The 18167-nt window shown below is 41.3% G+C and overlaps 1 protein-coding gene across 7 annotated transcripts in view; it reads right to left on the reverse strand.

Moving 5' to 3' along the window:
• The window catches only part of ZMIZ1 (zinc finger MIZ-type containing 1), a 294507-nt gene that overhangs the window by 224395 nt on the left and 51945 nt on the right, over positions 1–18167 (reverse strand). The window lies entirely within an intron of this gene.

An 18167-nucleotide genomic window follows, 5' to 3' on the forward strand; every position in this document is an offset into this window, starting at 1 on the left:
CACCATCCTCTCTGTAGCAAAACAAAACAAGTTTATGGATTACACTGGCACAGCACTGCAACTTCTAGGAAATGTTTTTTTAATTAAAAAGAAAGATTGCAAAGGGAGATGAGGGAATGTTTACGGGCAGTCAGTATTTTGTTACATGCTGTTTCAGCAGGCAGACAAGGCATCCTTACAGCATTATGCTACCAGGCTCCAAAACTCAGCAAATATTGAGAAAAGTGACACAGTGACTACATTTTGCCTCTCTTTTGACTAACAACCAAGTAACTTCCATGCAAAAGAATTTTCTATTAAACATGAAAAAGCACATACTACCGGAATAAAAACCTAACAGAGCAAACCCCACACAATTTGCAACCAGTCCAGGTTCCTCCCCAAGGACCAGCTGTTGGAGCAGACACTTTCATAACAACTCAAATGATGCAAAAGTCACAGGTGACTTAAAAATGCAGAAGAAAAGCCTCAAGTTATTACAAAAAACTTGCAAGTTGCATTCAATGTTTGTGCTGCAGCCATATCTACCCTTTTCATTGATAATTCACAAAGAATAAAAACATGACTGAAAACCTTGTCAGAAACAGTCATCCCACCCCAACACATCCAGTGTCACCAAGGGACTGTCTGCTTCATGCAGGAACGCTGCTGGTCTTCTTGTCTCACAAAAGGCAATTTTAGAGAAGTCACACATTGACAAGCAATATGGGTGAATGACTGGCTTTTAAGGCCTCATTGAATTGTGAATGTTCTCACCCACAACGTATTTATTCTCGTCCAGAAGTTTTCCCCAGTGCTTTTCTTCTGCTTATTCAAGGCAGGAAAAACATGTTAATTGATTCAAACTTAGTATGTGTTACCATGACTTTCTCAGCTAATGTAGACTTTAATGAAGTTGCAATTAGTTATTTCAGTTTGTTTCTCCAAAGGAAAAATTTTTGTTCTGCCTGCCCCAAGATCTGGGTACCATTCTAGGTGTAACTGGATTGGACTTCCGTCAGATGAGGCTATAGCATTTACTTGGACACTTGAACTTTACCTCTCACTCCTCTCTCCTGGACTTTTGCTTCCAACACTGCATTTGTGCGGCTGTGTGGTTAGCTGGAATGGGGGAACTAATTTCCTTCAGCATGTTGTCTCATAAACAGCTGTGCCAACATAACACAGGGAGTGGGCACAGGATGGGAGTGATCAGCCATCATGGCAGAGGATAGGAACAGAGGCTGTTTAAACCAGCTTTAACTGCTCTGCTGCAGCACACTAACCCAAAGCTTTGCCCCCCTCCTCTGTGCTTTATTCTGCCCATATGTAAAACTGGCACCACAATTCCTACTTTGTTTTATAAAGCACATCTTAAAATAAAAGGGTAATCCACTAACATTTCTGTGAATTCACATTACCGACCACCCACCCCTCTTACAAACCAGGTCCAAGCTGATTCTAAGGACACTGGCATCCCCACCAGCATCTGCTCCCTGGTTTCCCTGCACAACCTGTTCAGGGGTTGTCCAATGTCCCCCCCACCACTCCAGCCTGTTCTGTGCCCCCACACCAGCCCCAGCTCTGCCAGTACACTTCAAAGGGTCCTGCTGGGAACTGCAATCAGCTTCCAAAAATAAAATTAGCTTCGTAAAGCCTGATCCCTTCTCTCATCCTGTTTCTAGAAAGATCCCCAAAACAGTCTCACTGGCAAAGTTCAGGGGTAGCAGGCTACACCTGAAAATGAGAATAGATGATAAGAAGAAGTGTCAGCTGGAAAGCCCTTCCACCTGGCTTGCCACAGCCACCCTTTCCAGGTGTGCTCTAAGCCTTACTGTGGCACAATAACTTGATGCCGCACAATTCCCTGCCTCTTCCACATTCCCACCTGGCTCACGGCCCCGCTGTGCGGCGGCTCGAGCGGACTCTGGGAAGCACCAAGTCCTTTCTGCAAACACCCACCGCTGCCCGCTCAGGGAGCTGTGGGGTGGGAATGGGGGAAGGAGGGGAACAGCAGCGCTCCAGTCCAGCCGGGAGGGCTTCCTGCTCTTCCAGATCCAGCAGAGGGAGCACAAAAACGCACGGTTTTTTTGGCCTAAAGCGCTTTTGGCTACGAACCGCTCGATGCTCGCAATGCCGGACGCTCTGTGTTAGGCTACTCCTACAGTAACGTGTACGTGGTACATTACGAGTGCACCACGGGCAAAACTCTTGCTCCGAGTAGATCACACCATAAAAATCAACACTGTGAAGGAGTCGACCAGGACCGGCCAGGAAGGCTGCAGGAGCTGAGGGGGGAGGAAGGAGAGGCTACGCAGCAGGGCTGCCAACTCCAGCGATTTTATCGTCTCCCCTGCAGCACTAGGAATTTTTCCTAAAGCCAGCTCTGCAAAGTCTCATCATCACATAAAAATTTCAGCTTTCAGATCCTTGCTTGTTTTTTTGGTGTTGTTTTTTTTTGTTTGTTTGTTTTGTTTTGTTTTTTTAAGGGATATATTTATCTCTAGGCTTCCAAAGTTCAAAACTAAAGGCATAAAAATAAACCCCAAAGATTTTAAAAACAGGAGAAGCAATACAAGAATCCCCCAGATCTGTTGTCTGTACATCACGGGCAAAAGAATCTCAACTCTGGGAATTTCACATAATTTCACTTAATTTATTGCCAATTAACACACTGTTAATTACTGTTTCAGAAATTGAGGAGGAAAAACAAAGGAGACTAAGCAGTTCAGCAACTACTGAGGGGAAGTCTCTTCCTGCACCTTCCCAAGGGTCAACTTCACTCAACCACCTTTTCTCCCCCCACCTATCCCAGCCTGACTTGCCTGGTTTGTGCCATGCCTTACCCTCAGCCCAGCCCACGCTTGTGGTGAGGCGAGAGGCAGCACAGGCGGCCGCGGGGTGTGTGTGCAAAGCCTTCTCTGTCTGCTCCTCCTCACTTCTCATTTGTCCTTAGGCTGCTCCTTCGCTCCATTTCCCCTGGGCAAGGCTGGACTCCTCCTCCCCAGGTCCCGGTCTCCCCCAAGGATGCCCTCGCTTTGGCCTCGGCTGGCCACAGCTCTCAAGGGTGACCCTCACTGCACTCTGGGGCAGACACGATCCCTCGGGGGCACTGCTGAAGGGCAGCCCAGGTGATGCCCCCCACCCCTGCAGCCCCCGCTACCAAACCCACCAATTTTGGCCCAATATACTACACAATTTCAACATTTTTTCTTTTAACATGGTGCCGTTTCTTAGTGATTTTGCCAAAATTAATGGAAAAGGTATGTGTGTGTGTGTGTATATATATATATATATATATATATATATAAAGGAAACACCCAGAGCAAACTGTGCATTACAAGTCTTAAAATTAAAGCATATAAAAATACTGCAAGGGGGAACTGGAGGAAATCCAACAGGGAAGTAACAAAGAGTTCATCTTTAAACCTCCTAATCTCAGCTGTATCACTACAATGGACTTGGGTCAAGCACAAAGAAGTTTCCTTGCTTTCTCATCACATCCTGGTCTTACCTGGTGGTTGCCAGATTTTAGAGACAAGTTTATTACAGATCTCTCTGGACTATCACAGATAGTCCTGGAATCCTGCTTCTTGTCCTCAGCCTTACCCTCTGAGGAAAGCAAGAGGGACACCAGGGTATCTCACTGTCTACACCTCAGCATTCAGCCTATGCTGGACTTAAATAACTGTAAATAAATCAATTTCTAAAGGTAACCAAGAGTAAATCCTTCAGTTTCCATACACAAAATACCACTTGGACTCTACATACACAAACAAAAATGTAGAGATAGCAAACAGAAAACACCCAAACAGAAATTCTTGAAAAACAAAAATACTGGTAAGATAGACAGTTAATGTATATTGTACAATCTTACTATTGAAATGCATAAGGCAGGTGCATTTTAGGGTATTTTCCTACTTTCACAAATTATTTCAAAGTTCCAGCATTATTCTCCTTGAACTGCAGAACATGTTCAAACTCAAAATTCCTATAAAACCACAGCATGTCAGCAATCCCAACTTCTCATTTATCCACAGCTGTAACTGGGTCATAAGTGAAGAACACGAAGTGCTGCTCTTCCTAAATAAGCTTACTGGTCAGCTATGCGAAAACATTAACAAACTTCTACAGAGAGTTTAACTATTATATGCAGTCCTTATTAGGTATCGTAGCCCTCTATCTGGACTTTTTAGAAACTTAGGCTTTCTTGAAATTTTAAAGCAACTCAGAATCAACAGTGAGTGTATGTCTGACAAGCATCAGATGCCATCCTCATTGACAAACAGCTGGCTAGTTTAATAAGAGAAAAGCAAAAAAATGTTGTTAAAGTAAGCAATGCAAAATAGGTGAGGGTTTTGGAGAGGAAAAATAGAGAGACAGAGAGAGACTAATGTCAGTGCAAGTTGGTGTGTTCCTTCCTGGGCAGAGACAGAATGCAGGATGAAAGTAAAGCTGGGAAGATCTGTGCAGAGGGAAGCAGGACTGCAGCTTCCAACAACTATCAACTTTGCCTCCACCTAGACTTGGCCCTCAATAATCCCTACTAAAACAAAAACAAAAAACCACACAAACACATCACACCAAAATGCAGCAGCCACATGGCTGTAAAATACAGAGATTTATCTGATGGAACAGACAGGATGCACACTCCTTCCAAACACAAGCAGCAGAAAGCCACAGAAAGTGGCCACGCTGCACTGGAACTTGCCATGTGCCTCACCTGGCAGCACCTAACACATCCTCCTCCCTGCCCCACAGGCAAGCCCTGGAGTCAGCCTCCTGCCTTCATCCCAGCAGGGCTCCCCGTGCCCCCCAGAGTCCCAGGAGAACCCTGGGCCAGCACTCTTGCGCTACCCCATTTCCTCCTGACATGTTCCCAAAATAGAAGCAGGTTCTCACAGGAGGCTGCTGCATTGAACAGAGCAGCCACTCAGACACTTGCTCAAACTGGTGGCTCCTGTATCACATCATTACTACAATTAGTCCTGGGAGATTTCTCAAGCTCACCCTGTTAGGCAGAATGCTACAAAGGTACAGCAAAGTAAGAAAGAATCACAGTAGTAAGTATGTAAATTTTGCTTGTGTTTTTTCCCATCTTCTTTCTCACCAGGGTGTAGAAGCAAAAGTTTTCTTTATTTAGTCACCATCTTCTCAATTAGTTTTCCCAATTTAAAAAACCAAAAAACTACCTTTAGTTTTTTCTATGCATAAACAGAAATGAAAGCCATCTCAAACTTGTATTTCACATTATCTCAAAAAAATGAAACATAACTGAAGTACACATTTTCTCAGTTGTAGAAAGTCATGAATTTGCAATTTTTCTAATTTTAAGATGGAAGGGAAAGGTCCAGGTTGTTGTCATACCCTACATATTTAAAGCTTAACAGCAGCAGTTTGCAGTATCACAATCTCCAGTTCACAATAACAAAATCCTTTACTTCTCAAGTTGTTCCACAAAAATCTAGTTACTGAAAGAACCTCTTTTCCAATCTTATTCTCTTTTTCAGCCTGCATCTAAGATTGGTCCAGTGTACCTAAAAACATGGGCATGAGTAGGCCAAGATTGCTGTAAGTCCATGTCTCTGCTCTCTTGTCACAGCCCCGGAAACCCTGAAGTCCCTGGGGCAGTGCTGCACCCCACCTCCCTCCCAGCCCCACACCCCAGATTTAAGGGGCCGCACGTGAATCAGGAGAATAGATCAGGGGTTTAAGCAGGAACAGGGAGAGAGGACTGGGAGGACAGGCATTTCAGCACATCTTTGTGAAACCATAAACTGATGGAGGTGGCTTTGGCCCGAGCTGAAATAAGAAAGATTTGGTGTGGCTGCCCTGTGCAAGGCAGTCCAGACAGCTCCTCCTCCAGCCCAGCAGCGCCCAGCCAGCTACAGTCAGTCAGCCTGGGGCTGATGGACCCAAACCAACCGAGGTTTGCAATTCGGTACCATTTCACAAGTGAGCATCGCAGTGGCGGCTCCTCCCCAGGCCGCAGCAGGCGGCAGAACATTAAACTGCATCTGTTTGTAGCAGAGGACTGAGTTGCCAACTCACAGGCGTAGGATAACAAGCACTATTAATCTTGGCTTAAACTGAACCATTGTTCTGGAGATTGGACATCTCTTGTAAAATCCCATTATTAGAGCCCATTTGCCATCTATTTCCGTAGAAACTTTTTTAGTTTGTTTTGTTCTATTTTAGAAAAAATTTCCCCCTTTCCTTTTCCTTAAGTCCTATTGTACTTACAGAGCCTTAAACAATAATCCACTCAAGCACAACCATGGAAGTGGCTTGAGGGAACAAAAGCTGCTTCTGGCATAGCCAGTGCATCTGACTCTCCCTGCATACAGCTGCCTGTTATAGCCTCTGCAGATTTGCAGAGCACCAGCAGCTACTGATTTCCCTCTGCTCCTCCTGTGTGTTGGATACAAAATAAACTGTAAACATGAGGAGTCTACTCAAATTGTACTTGCAGGATCAGCTAAGGGAACAGGTGAGTCACAAGCAAGTTCTGCAGCCTATCTTGCTAAAGGTATAAGGAGAAGACTGACCTGAAAAGAAAGCAGTAGGCATGAGTAAGACAAATAAAAAAAAAATCTAACTCCAGGGAGACAAGGCAGTGAAAGTAGAGTCTCAGGCTCTGCTAAAGAAGCTTATTGCCACATCTAGCAGTTAGCACCCACCCAAGTAGAGTGCCATCAACTTAATTCTCAAACGAGACTAGCAGAACAGTGAGACAGGATTAGACATGCTTGTTTTTAACCATTCTTTGCTCTCTCTGGTGGAATACTTTCAGCACAGCATTGGCATCAAAATTACTACCCTTCAAAATGCGCAGAGCATGTTTTTTAATTTTACATGTCGCAGTTATGTCATCTAGGGTTATTTATTTTTTAATAAAAAGTGCTAAAACATATTTAACCTGTTTTGAGAAAAGAACAAATTGATTTAGTGAGCAGTTCAAGGCTCTCCCTGGAGACACTCAACCACACTCAGAAATCTGGATATAAGTTGAGACTTTGCTAAAGTCATTTTAATTGTAGGTCATAAGAAATGTCAAGATATAAGCCACCAAGGAATACTAAAAATTAAGCCATCATCTCTGGGAGTAACAAATGTCTTATATTTGGCAGTAGAATAATTTCTAAATCTTTACAGCATTACTACTTAAGGACAGTAGCAGAGCAAAGGGCTTAGAACTACATGCAACACATGTGCATCATTTTTGCTGGGGGGCAGAACCCAAAACTTACATAAAGTGAAAAAATACTGTGGTGAAGGAAACTTACACCACCATCAATAAAAATGTAGTGGTTTAACTTTTTCACTTCATTTCACTACACTGAACATCTTCTGTTAATAAACAAGTTTTGCTTTGTTTTGGTCTGAAAATAATCCTCCCTAATGCAGTATGGAACAGGGTTGTGTATACAGTAACACATATGTGCAAAAACGGAGCACCAACGTGAGGAAAGCTGGTTTTTAAGAAAACTTTAAAAACAAAGAGAAACCCACAAAGACTTAGACCACACTTCTAGAGCTTTGTGCCTAGGTTTTACAAGGAAAAACTCTTCATTTTTTCTTAGCTAAAAAGTACTTCTTAAACAGGTGTTTTCCTGTAGAAGGTACACCCCAACTTCTGCATTTTTGAGCTGGATCCCACATTTACTAAAACTCTTTTACAGAGCTTAGCTGAAATCCCCAAAAATTCCTTTCCCCACTTACCTCAAATAACAGCGATAAAAGAGGTCTCTGACCTTAGCAGATCAAAGTGAAAACCCCTCAAGTTTAACCTTCTTAAAACAGAGGAAGTTAAAAATTAAGTGCATTTTCAACACCACAGAACTATAGTAGCTCCTACTAAAGTATCTAACGGAAACATATATAAACCATTTCATTCTTCCACATTCTCCAATCTGAAAGTTAAAAGGTCAGCAACATAGAATTAGGAGCAGATTATTTTTTTACCATCTCTGCATAATAACCTCTTAAACTCGATCAACATACAGATTTCCTTTCCCGCCCTTACGTTCCACTCCTGGGAATGGAGATGAGGTGGCTATTTCCCTGCTTTTAGTTAGATCAGAATGGAACTCAGCAGTGAACGGCATTTTGAACAGAAAGCGGTTCAAGTGATGTGAAGACCCATATTAAGGGAAACAAGCTCATGTATGTGGAAGGGGAAAAAAAGTAATTTAACATCCTATATTGCTGCCAGTCGACTCAATTACAAACATCTATTTTGTTGGGTTTAGCCCCTGTCCCTAGCAGGTATGCCAAGACCTGTGGGTGAAATTCCATTTCTCTAAATGTGAAGGTAGGCATTTCATAGAAGTTTAAATCTATCCTCTGCCAAGTCCATTTTCTTGAGTGCCTTCACATCAGCTCACTGAATACTGCTGTACTCTAACCACCCTCTTCTGTAATACTAAACACCACGTACATCCAACCCCATGTCTGCACAGGGTGCAGCAGGGGGGCTATTGCCTGCTTTACCTGCCTGAGTGGTGCTGTCATGGCAGGGAAGTGAAGGGCAGGAAAGCTGCAACACTATGACCCAAATAAGATGCGGGCAAACACAATTTTAGACATCCAAGCCTTTAATGCAAATTTGTGTCATAGCAGTAAAAGCTCCAAAAGGAATAATTGCACAGATGTCTCAGAGGAAGAGTCGTATCTTGGGATTTAATAGCTAGAAGCAGTTTTCCCCCCATCTTCTCTTCAGGTCATTTGGTTTCAACAGATAGTGCTCCTTGCTGTCTATCGCACAAGCTATTACGCAAGTCCTTTCAAACTGGTAGCCCTGGATCCTGGTTTTCTGGTTCCCTGGAGGGCTGCAGGGGCCTTCCCTGATGCCAAGCCCTGCCAGGCTGCCCATGCTAAAACTTGAGGTCATCCATAGCATTGGAGAGGGAGCATTATACAATTCTGCTCTGCATGGACATCTGAGCTGGAAAGACAGTCATTTCAAAGCAAGATGCAGTTTGCCTCGAGATCTTCCAAGTTTTACTGCAGGCTGTTCTTAAAATCTTTCACTGATAGCATTTGTAAGACTAGAATTAATTTTCTGTGACACTGAAAGAGGGAGGGAGAGACCCTAAACAAAACCCCAGTCCTGCCTCACTGACTTCACTCCTTATATCTGCACAAATAACCACTCATTTCTCTGCTGTCCTTGAAAGCCCTTTCTCTCCAACACACCAAAAGCTTTTAACCCATATTGAAGCCACTGTCTGCAGCCCCAGCTCCAAACAGGCACTGCTGTGGCAAAGCCACTACTCTGTAAGAGGTGAGCCATGGAAAATCTTGCCCAGACACTTGGGGGTGTGGCTGCCACAGCCAGTCTGCTGTGTCCCTCCCCCAGAGATGAGGCTCGCTGCAGCCCAGCTGGCCAGGGGCTCAGATCACACCTCTGCTTTACAGTGGCGTGGGGTGGTTCAGTCAAGGAAAGTGCATTTTTTACAAGAAAGGGGAATGAGTTTCAACAACTGAGCAGAGGTAAACAGGGCCTTCTGGCAGCTCCTCTCCGGGGGTGGGATGGACATCCGACTAAGGGTGAATTAGAGGGAGAACAGCTGTTTGTTCAGTGAATGAGTCACAGGACTCAGCTATTAATTCTTCCTCTCAAGAGAACATGCCCCCATGCCAGCCCACCCACCATCCTATAAAACAAACAAACATATAATGGAGGTCAGGGAGGGGGAGCTCAGTAAGAGGAAAGGGGAAAAAAAAGACGAAAAAAATAGCCAAGCATTTAATATTTACATAAGAATGAAATGTTTCATTAATTACATACAGAATCAATTTGCAGCTATTTTCCTTAAATTTCTCAGTCAAACCCACAGATTTGAAGCACTTTGAACTATGCTGCACCAGTAATTGTGGATGAATATTTTAGATCAGTCTTGAATCACAGTAGTGCACACAACAAATGAACTAATAAGCTACTCATGTGTGGACTACTAATGTATTTTCTTTCTTTGCTAGACAGATGGAGTACAGTCTAAAATCAGTTGAATTGGCCACTGGTAATCTTCAGAAAGGCTTACAAAAATCTTTAGTTCTACTGTTCTATTAAAAATACACTCAATAGCCTGCATGCATTAGAAAGGAGTTGGGAATATGCAGAAAAACCCAAACAAGTCTAAAAGATATGAAGGAAGAGTCAGGCAGTTCACGTGACTATATCAAGCTTCAGAAAGTGACAATGAACAGTGTATTGTGAAATGTTTTTAAAGGACAACTGCAAAGTTGGACACCCTTGCCACCTATATGATATTTATCACAATACAACCATTTATGGGCAGTCATTTTAAATCACATATAGCAGCATACCAGTTCTATAATCTGACAGATGTGTTCTAGTTTACAGAAGCATCTGTTGAGTCATCAGGACATCAGAATAGTTAATTGCACTTTGGGGATGCTTTCAGAGATTAAAAGTTGCCTTTCTTCAAGCAAATTTTAAGAGTCCTTATAGATTAAACTCCCTTTTCATATACAAAATTAACATATGTACCCACACTCCAGAGAAACTAATGTATGAAATGTAAAGAATAACTTCCCTCAGGGATCATCTGTTTTCTTCCGCCTCCTGTGAATTGCCTCACATTGTGGTCAGCAAAATGGAGCAGAAAACAAAAAAATAGAACTCGAAATCATGCATGATTCTGAAATACAAACTAAGACATGGCCTGCACTGTCTGGGCAAAGACTACAGAAGAAGCTGCTTTGGGTCAAGAACTTTTAGAAAATGTCTAACAGCTAAAAACTGCGAGATGATGTCTTGTCTTTTTTTTTTGTCAAAATGCTTATAATTATAATTCAGAAGGTTTTTTCACTGTTTATTCTAAAAGGAGTGTTGTACAGGCTGTATCTTTCACCACCATAAGAGTATGAGACAAGCCAGAAGAACCACCCACAAGATTAAACATGAACTGATAGACATTGAGCCATCCTCCAGCTGAAGCTGTACTAATTACTTCCTATACATAGCTAAGGACTTGAAGCAAGCAAACTCCATTCATACACATAATGAAATATTTTAATTGAAAAAAGTAACTTTTGGAAGACTCCTATGAGTTTTCAACGTGTGTGAGCAGATGAGATCTTTCCCATGCTTCCAACCTGAGTTTCCTTGCAACCTTCTGGCCTCCTATCAGTAAGAGGATTAAGAAAATGTATTTCTTAGAAAGAAAGATCTATCATATAAACTTTGATTTAAAACAATTTAGCAGTGGATTTTTCATTTGGTTGGTGTTTTACCAAAAAGCCCAACAAAACCAAATGAATCAGTCAAAAAAGGTGTATTTGGCTGTTTCTCAGAAGTGACTGAATCCATCTGGTCTGTAGCTCCCAAAGCACGGGGATCCCATGATTAATTCAATGAACTATTTGGTTTCACTCAAGAAGTGATCATAAACCTGAAGTGCAAGTGCATAACCAAGACCACTGCAGACACCAACACTGCATCTGGGCTTTGCTTCCTATAAATCCTGAAGTGACAGCACACCTCAGCCTAACTGGACTGTTCTTCTTTAGTGTGGAACAAATCAAACTTGAAGTGAGAGAGTAGAAGTTGAGACAAGCACTGCAATGATGACTGTGCTTTAAAAAGGTGCCATACTTCTGAAGTTACAGCATATTCCCTTGCTGCTAAACCAAACTGAGAGTGCTGTCTCAGTTGCATTAAATTATTAGCTAATTAGCCCTGAGTAAGGACAACAGTATGTTGGTGCTGGCAAGCTGTGAAAAGGACACTTCAGCAAAGAAGATCAATAGCATTTTTTGTCTGGCTTACAATAAGAAAACTGCTGGCCCAGGTTATGAGTTTAAGCCATTTTTCATTTGGCAGACAAGACAGTACTAGTGACAGATCAATACAGTAACTTTATGATAGGCTGCTGCTCCTGCAGATGGCAGGACCATAAACAGGCATAATTTTTAAAGCCTGAAGCAATCCATTACTTGGACAGAAACCACCTGACCTTTTATAATATTTACACTTTTCTACCGAAAAAGAACAATCAGAGAAAAAAACAAGGGAAAATCAGCAGAATTATCTGTCCTGCAAGACAGAAGAGAATATTACTTGTTTGAAAGTCAGTATTTAAGGTAACAAGCTTTGTGCTATTTGGGAGATCCCATTAAAGCCACAAGGTTGACACCAAGGAACTACTCATCCCTTCAAAGAGAAAATGTTATTGGGGATCACATCTTATATGATGCAATTTTCTTATATCTAGGTAATGTGGGATAACAAAAGAGCCTATTTATTAATCATCAAGGAAAAAAAAACCCGAAACAAATTAACCACTTTAATGTATCATTAAAACATTAAATCAATGCCTTTTAACACCTACAATTACTATGCATTTGAGAGAATGCAGTTATAAATGGGCAGTTATTTTTCCCCATATTGCAATATACACACTGTAGCATTTGCACATATGGTTTCTAATTCTGCACCAGTACTGGGATTGTTGGGATTGTCTATAGTGTTCCACTATTAACAAAGGCAAAGCAAAACAAAGAGAAAGGTTTTTAAATTCTGGTGGTTTTTATGGCAAGACCTCTAGCTGAAGAGAACGTAAGGGACAGCACCTTAATAAATTATTCAGGCCACATCTTCAGATAAGGACCCAGGTGGAGCATCTGGCCCTATACTTACAGTGTTCTCTTTACTATAAACATGAAATAACCACAGAACATGGTGAATCAATCATACAACCAGCTTCCCTCTGCCTCTCTGTCTGAGGCTGGTTTGTGTCAATTACTACAGAAATATCTGCTTAAGCAGGAAACTAATTTTACAAAAGTACATTGGGTTCATGGGCTTTCATCAATACTTTTTGGTTGCTGCAAGTAAGTAATTAACATTAATGTCAACATAAAGGATAGAAGGAGGAGGAAAGTATTAACGAGCACAATATAAAAACTGAGCTGGCTGTTTCTTCCCCATACAGTACTGCCATGCAACCAGCTCCCAGTCCATGCCTGAAAAATGAGTTATTATTAATTTGGTTGCTAATTTTACTTTGCATGATGTAAGCAAACAGCACTACATTTTCCCCTTAGCGAATGCCAATTATACACAACATTAGTTTAAAATACAACAGAATAGCACACAAACCAGAAGTCTTTTGACTGGGCTCCACTCATGCTAAGAATAACTTGGCGCACACGTACATGATGCTAAATCTGCCAATGATTTGCTTTGCTCCAAAACTCCCCACTCCACATCTTCTACAAGATCCTAAATACAAGAAGCTGTGTTAAAGCAGGAAACCTATGGATTGAACCTATTTTTAAAACAAATTGAATTTCTTTGAACTCAAATGCAAGGGACGGTTTCAGCAGTTTCACATTTATAATCTCATGCGTTTTCAGCAGGCACAAGGGCTCTTTATTCCCAACCACGCACAGACACTGCCTGCCACATCTGCCAGCCCACAGCACTTGGGCTCAGCCCAGAGACTCTGTCAGCCTTCTGCGAAATCACTGGCACAAACACACAAAGCAGCAGCCCACAATTCTGATTTGCAGGACACAAAATATCCTCAGAGGTAACGTCCCCGTGACCAGGCTAAAAAGACACTAAATAAATTCAATGGTTTGGGTTTTGTCATTTTGTTTTGTGGTTTTGTTTATGAGGGGGGGGTTAATTTTTTTTTTTTCCAAAGTGTACTAGGTTTTTGTTTGCAACATCCCCAATCCCCAACATTTATAAGTAAAACAAAAATTGCAGCACTCAGAAATATTTACTGATGCTTGTTTTACAGTGCCTCAATGACATTGTTTCAATTTTAAGATAACCCAGAGTATTTCATTTATGCCATGGTAGTGACCTCAGGCTGGCTGTTCTAGAACCCTGGTTCAGCCTTAGCACACCTGGGCTGCACATCCCGTTTCAACTGACTGCCACCTCTGGGAAGGAGGGAAGGCAACTGGGTTTGGCAGAGCTTAGCTCCACTTGCTAAAAGCAGTGTTAGGAGTGATTATATAACCTGGCATCGGGGGGAGAGAGTTCAAAGGGGGGCAAGGGCTGTGCCTGGAGCGAAGGGGAAGAGAGTCCCCACCATCAAGTGGGGGACAAGGCCATGCTCTTCCTGCACCCTGAGTGGTTGTTACTTGCTTGTTGGTTCAATGACTCCTCCTCTGAGCATACGCCCGTTATTTCCACTTAACGCTTTCTTTCTTTTTTTCCCTATATCCTATTGCCCTTCTGTTATTTTCCCTCTGTCACTGTTAAGGTGCAAACTAAACCCTTCCACCCAGACCACTCCCTGCAGATTCCTGTTCTCTCTTCTTAGTCAAATTCCCTGGACTTTTTGTACTTGAGTTTTAGTCAATAAGGACATTCACTCTCCTTATTCCTATTTTACTATTAAAATGACATGGTTCTTATCTGAAGACCATGTAAACAGCTTTACAGACTTTAACATTAGCATCAATGAAACCCTATTGAGGACGTCCGCAATTTCTTGTTGAAGAAAGAGTATGTAAGTGACAAATACACAAACGGCCATGCAGCAACTCTGCTACTGTTACTGAGGTTAATTAAGTTGTAGGGAAAGAAAACCAGGCTTCCAACATCATACCAAACTTCCTTGTCATTATAGTTCCAGACTCTACATTAGCTACAAAAACCATAAACAACGCTGCATTATCTATTTTTCTTTCATAGAAAAACCTTGCTTGAAAAGTTATGTCTTAACACTTGCTTCACATCAATCAAAAAAAAAAAACCCCAAAAACCAAAACCACTCCAAGAAAACATCTGTGCGCTTTGGAGATTGCATTCATGTGAGAGATATTCAGTATTTCAATATTTGCTACTGTAACAGAAGCATAAACTATTAGTTGGATAGTAAAGCATTTGTGAAAGACATCACCTCTTCATTATGCACAGTGCCACAATCATATTTACCTCCATGATGGTGACCACAAGGCAAGCTCACAATGCATATAATAACAACACAAATAAGGAAGCTCAAACCACTGCATTCACATTGCACATTGTCTGTACCACCATCCACCAGAGCCAATCCGTTCAAGCGTAATAAAGTGAAGGTATTATAATTAGAGAGTTCATAATGCCATTTAATCAAGTGTGGAGCTGGAGCACAGTGGGTTGTATACCAAAGACAAAACCACATGAAGCAGTATAATGCTGAGTGCAAGAAAGGGCACACATATTCTTCAGGGAAAATAACAAGTTACTGCAAAGCCATGTTTGTTTTCAAGTACTCAGTCATGAGTTTGCATACTAGGTAATTTTGCATCATGAAAATAAGTTATTTCATAAGCTGAAAATGAAGTAAGACCACAGAAATGTCTTTTGATTCTTACAGACAGAAAACTCCAGTTTCAAGTTCTTAATTTGTGAATTAATTCTTTGTAGTTTTACTGGAAGAATTAATTGTGCTTCAGCAATATTATAATTATTTTTCTACTACAGCTTATTATTTACAAAGTGCTTTATAATAACTAACCAGTTTCTGTGACACCTGTAGCAGTCTCCATGTAGTGAGGCTGAGAGAGTAGTACCCTGAGCCAGCAGCAGCAGAACAGTAAGGGCCAAGTGAAATCAGGAGTAAACAGAAGACTTTTCCGTAATCAGCTTATTTTTCCAGGGGTCCCAGAATCCTTGGCACACCTAGCATGAAATGCTCATCACAATCAAGATAATGATACAAATGCTTCTTCCCATGTCTCAAAACAGGACTGGGAATTACCCTGATTTTCTCCCATCAAACAAACAAACAAAAAAAATGCTAAAAAAAAAAAAATAGTCAGAAATTCTCCCTCGCAAATGGGAGGGACCAGACACTGACTTGCATGTTTTAGATTAGCTTCCTGATGGACCTGAAAGATGTTGCACATCTGCCTGCCCAGGACTCGTGTCGCTGGAAGGCAGGAGTAAACACAGCCCACGAGGAAGGACCCAAATGACAACGGCTGCAGCTACTGCGCGTTCCCTCTCTGATACACCAGAGATGTCTGGCACTATTCTTTATAGAAACAAAGACTACTCCTGTCCTAAGCAACCCATATTTTTTTAATCATACCATAACGTTTTTAGGAAAACATCCAAAATAGTTTCCATTTTATGTATGGAGAAACTTGCTTGACAAACACAGTCAGGAGGACCACGACTGAACGTTCCAAAAAACCCACGTGGGATTTGGGGCACAAAGTGTTATAGACCTTATCTTGATCTTGATTTGGGACTATCAGAGGCCATTTGTTATAATACATATATAACAATAAATATACCTAATGTATGTATCCAATATATCCGGTAAATCTAAAAACACACCAGCAACATTTGAAAAATTCTAGCAGAAAAATGATGTGGCAGCACAGAGCTTCCAAAATTACTCGTGGGCAAGCAAGAGTCTTCAGACAGAAGCGTTATTTAAAGATTTATTACATATATATAACAGCACATTTTGAAATGACTGCAGATCAAGAAATGAAAAGGTCTGAGCTTAAATAGGGTCTGATTTAGCAGCCATTAAGGCTGCAAAAAAGATGCCCATTGGCTTTAGCCAGCATTGGGTTGTACCTCAGTCACACCATTACACAACTTTCCTGTGCCTTTCAGCTTATTTGTATGACAGTTCCACCCTCAGCCGATCCCAAAATAGCACGGTACGACCTTTCGTCTGCCTGGATATTCTGCACAGACAACAGCACGACACTCCTAATGGCCAAGAAAGGACTTTGCAAACTAAGAGCCAATTTTACCATACACTGTTGAGTCCCACACAACCTTTGCCATCTCTAGAGAAGCACTGGATCAGGAGCCATTTATCTTACCATATTTTTAAAGTTTTACAGACTAGTTTCTTCCTCCCCTGCCCATCATGCTCAAGTCCTTTTTCACAATTGCATGTTCAAAGCAAGAAAGCCACAGAAATCACATGCTTTTATCACTTATTCCCAAATAGCTCATTAAATTAAAAACTTGCATTGATTTTACTGGGTCATTTACACATTTAAAATACTTAGGTGCTTAAGTTCTGTAGGAATGAGTATTCCAAAACATCTCCTATTGTCATGAAAGGGAAATGAGACGCTTGCACATCTGCACTCTAAAAGGTATTCCTTAAAATATGGGACAGTGCTTAAAACACGAAAGAAGAATACAATTTAAAGTACACCAAAAAACAGAGGCAGGACAAATAGTTTAAACCCTCCCTTAACAGACATACACCATAATTCACAGCTTTCAAATGGGTGAAGTGAAAGTCTACTTTTTATTAGTGGAGATAAATGTTTGTCACCTTATTCTCCAATATGCTATTCTTCCCTAACTGTGGGGTATATTCCCAGTTCAGTCTGAGGGATATTTAGGCATATGATATTAAGCACAAAATTTGAGGAACATGAATCAAGTCGAAATATTGCAGAATACTTTAGCCACAAGCTGTAGCTCCCATCGAACAGGACAGGGTCAAGATAAAGCTCATGCCGTTCTAATATCCTTAGGGATTTATCCTGCCAGCACTCTCTGATAGTTTTGCTTATGAGAGATACTGGCAAAACATAGCAACAGTAAGGACAAAAATGCACCTGAGATCCTCTACTGAAGCAGGTAATTTTAATGAATGCTTCATTCTACTGCTTTTGACTGAACCTGTGCCATGATACTAACACCTGTTTAGATTCCCATCTGTTTCACTCTGCTTACATGTGCAGTGTTGATTCCACAAACATCCCACAGGGCCATTTACACCAAAGAGTATGTTGGCTGTACTGATTACATACTTCAAATGCCATTCATGTCTGTCTTCAGAAAGTCTGCAGCACCTTGTTTGAAAGTCAAGCTTTTTGAGAGCTGCAAACTGGCAAACTCAAAAATCAGCACCCAAATCCAAAACTGAAGGTTCCTATTTTCCTGTATGTTCAATAGAAAAATCTCTTTTATTTTCTCTTGCTCTATTAATTGCTATCTAAAATATTAGCGCTTTATTTGCACCAAAGTTTCTTGTTAATGCATCAAAGTGAAAACCAAATGCAGTTGTTTGACATGGATTAAACCTATTCGGCACACACTTCAAATAAATGAGTGTTCCACACCTAAATGCATTGCATCACACCTCTTAATTTTTTTATTTCAGTCATTCTAATTTTCCCTCAGGCAAGACACTAGAATAATCACTTTATTGTTACAATTACTGACA

Source organism: Corvus kubaryi, unplaced genomic scaffold (genome assembly GCF_017639235.1).
Source record: "Corvus kubaryi isolate FWS band 111438036 unplaced genomic scaffold, C.kubaryi_AGA036_p1.0 138, whole genome shotgun sequence".
In the NCBI taxonomy this organism is placed as follows: domain Eukaryota; kingdom Metazoa; phylum Chordata; class Aves; order Passeriformes; family Corvidae; genus Corvus; species Corvus kubaryi.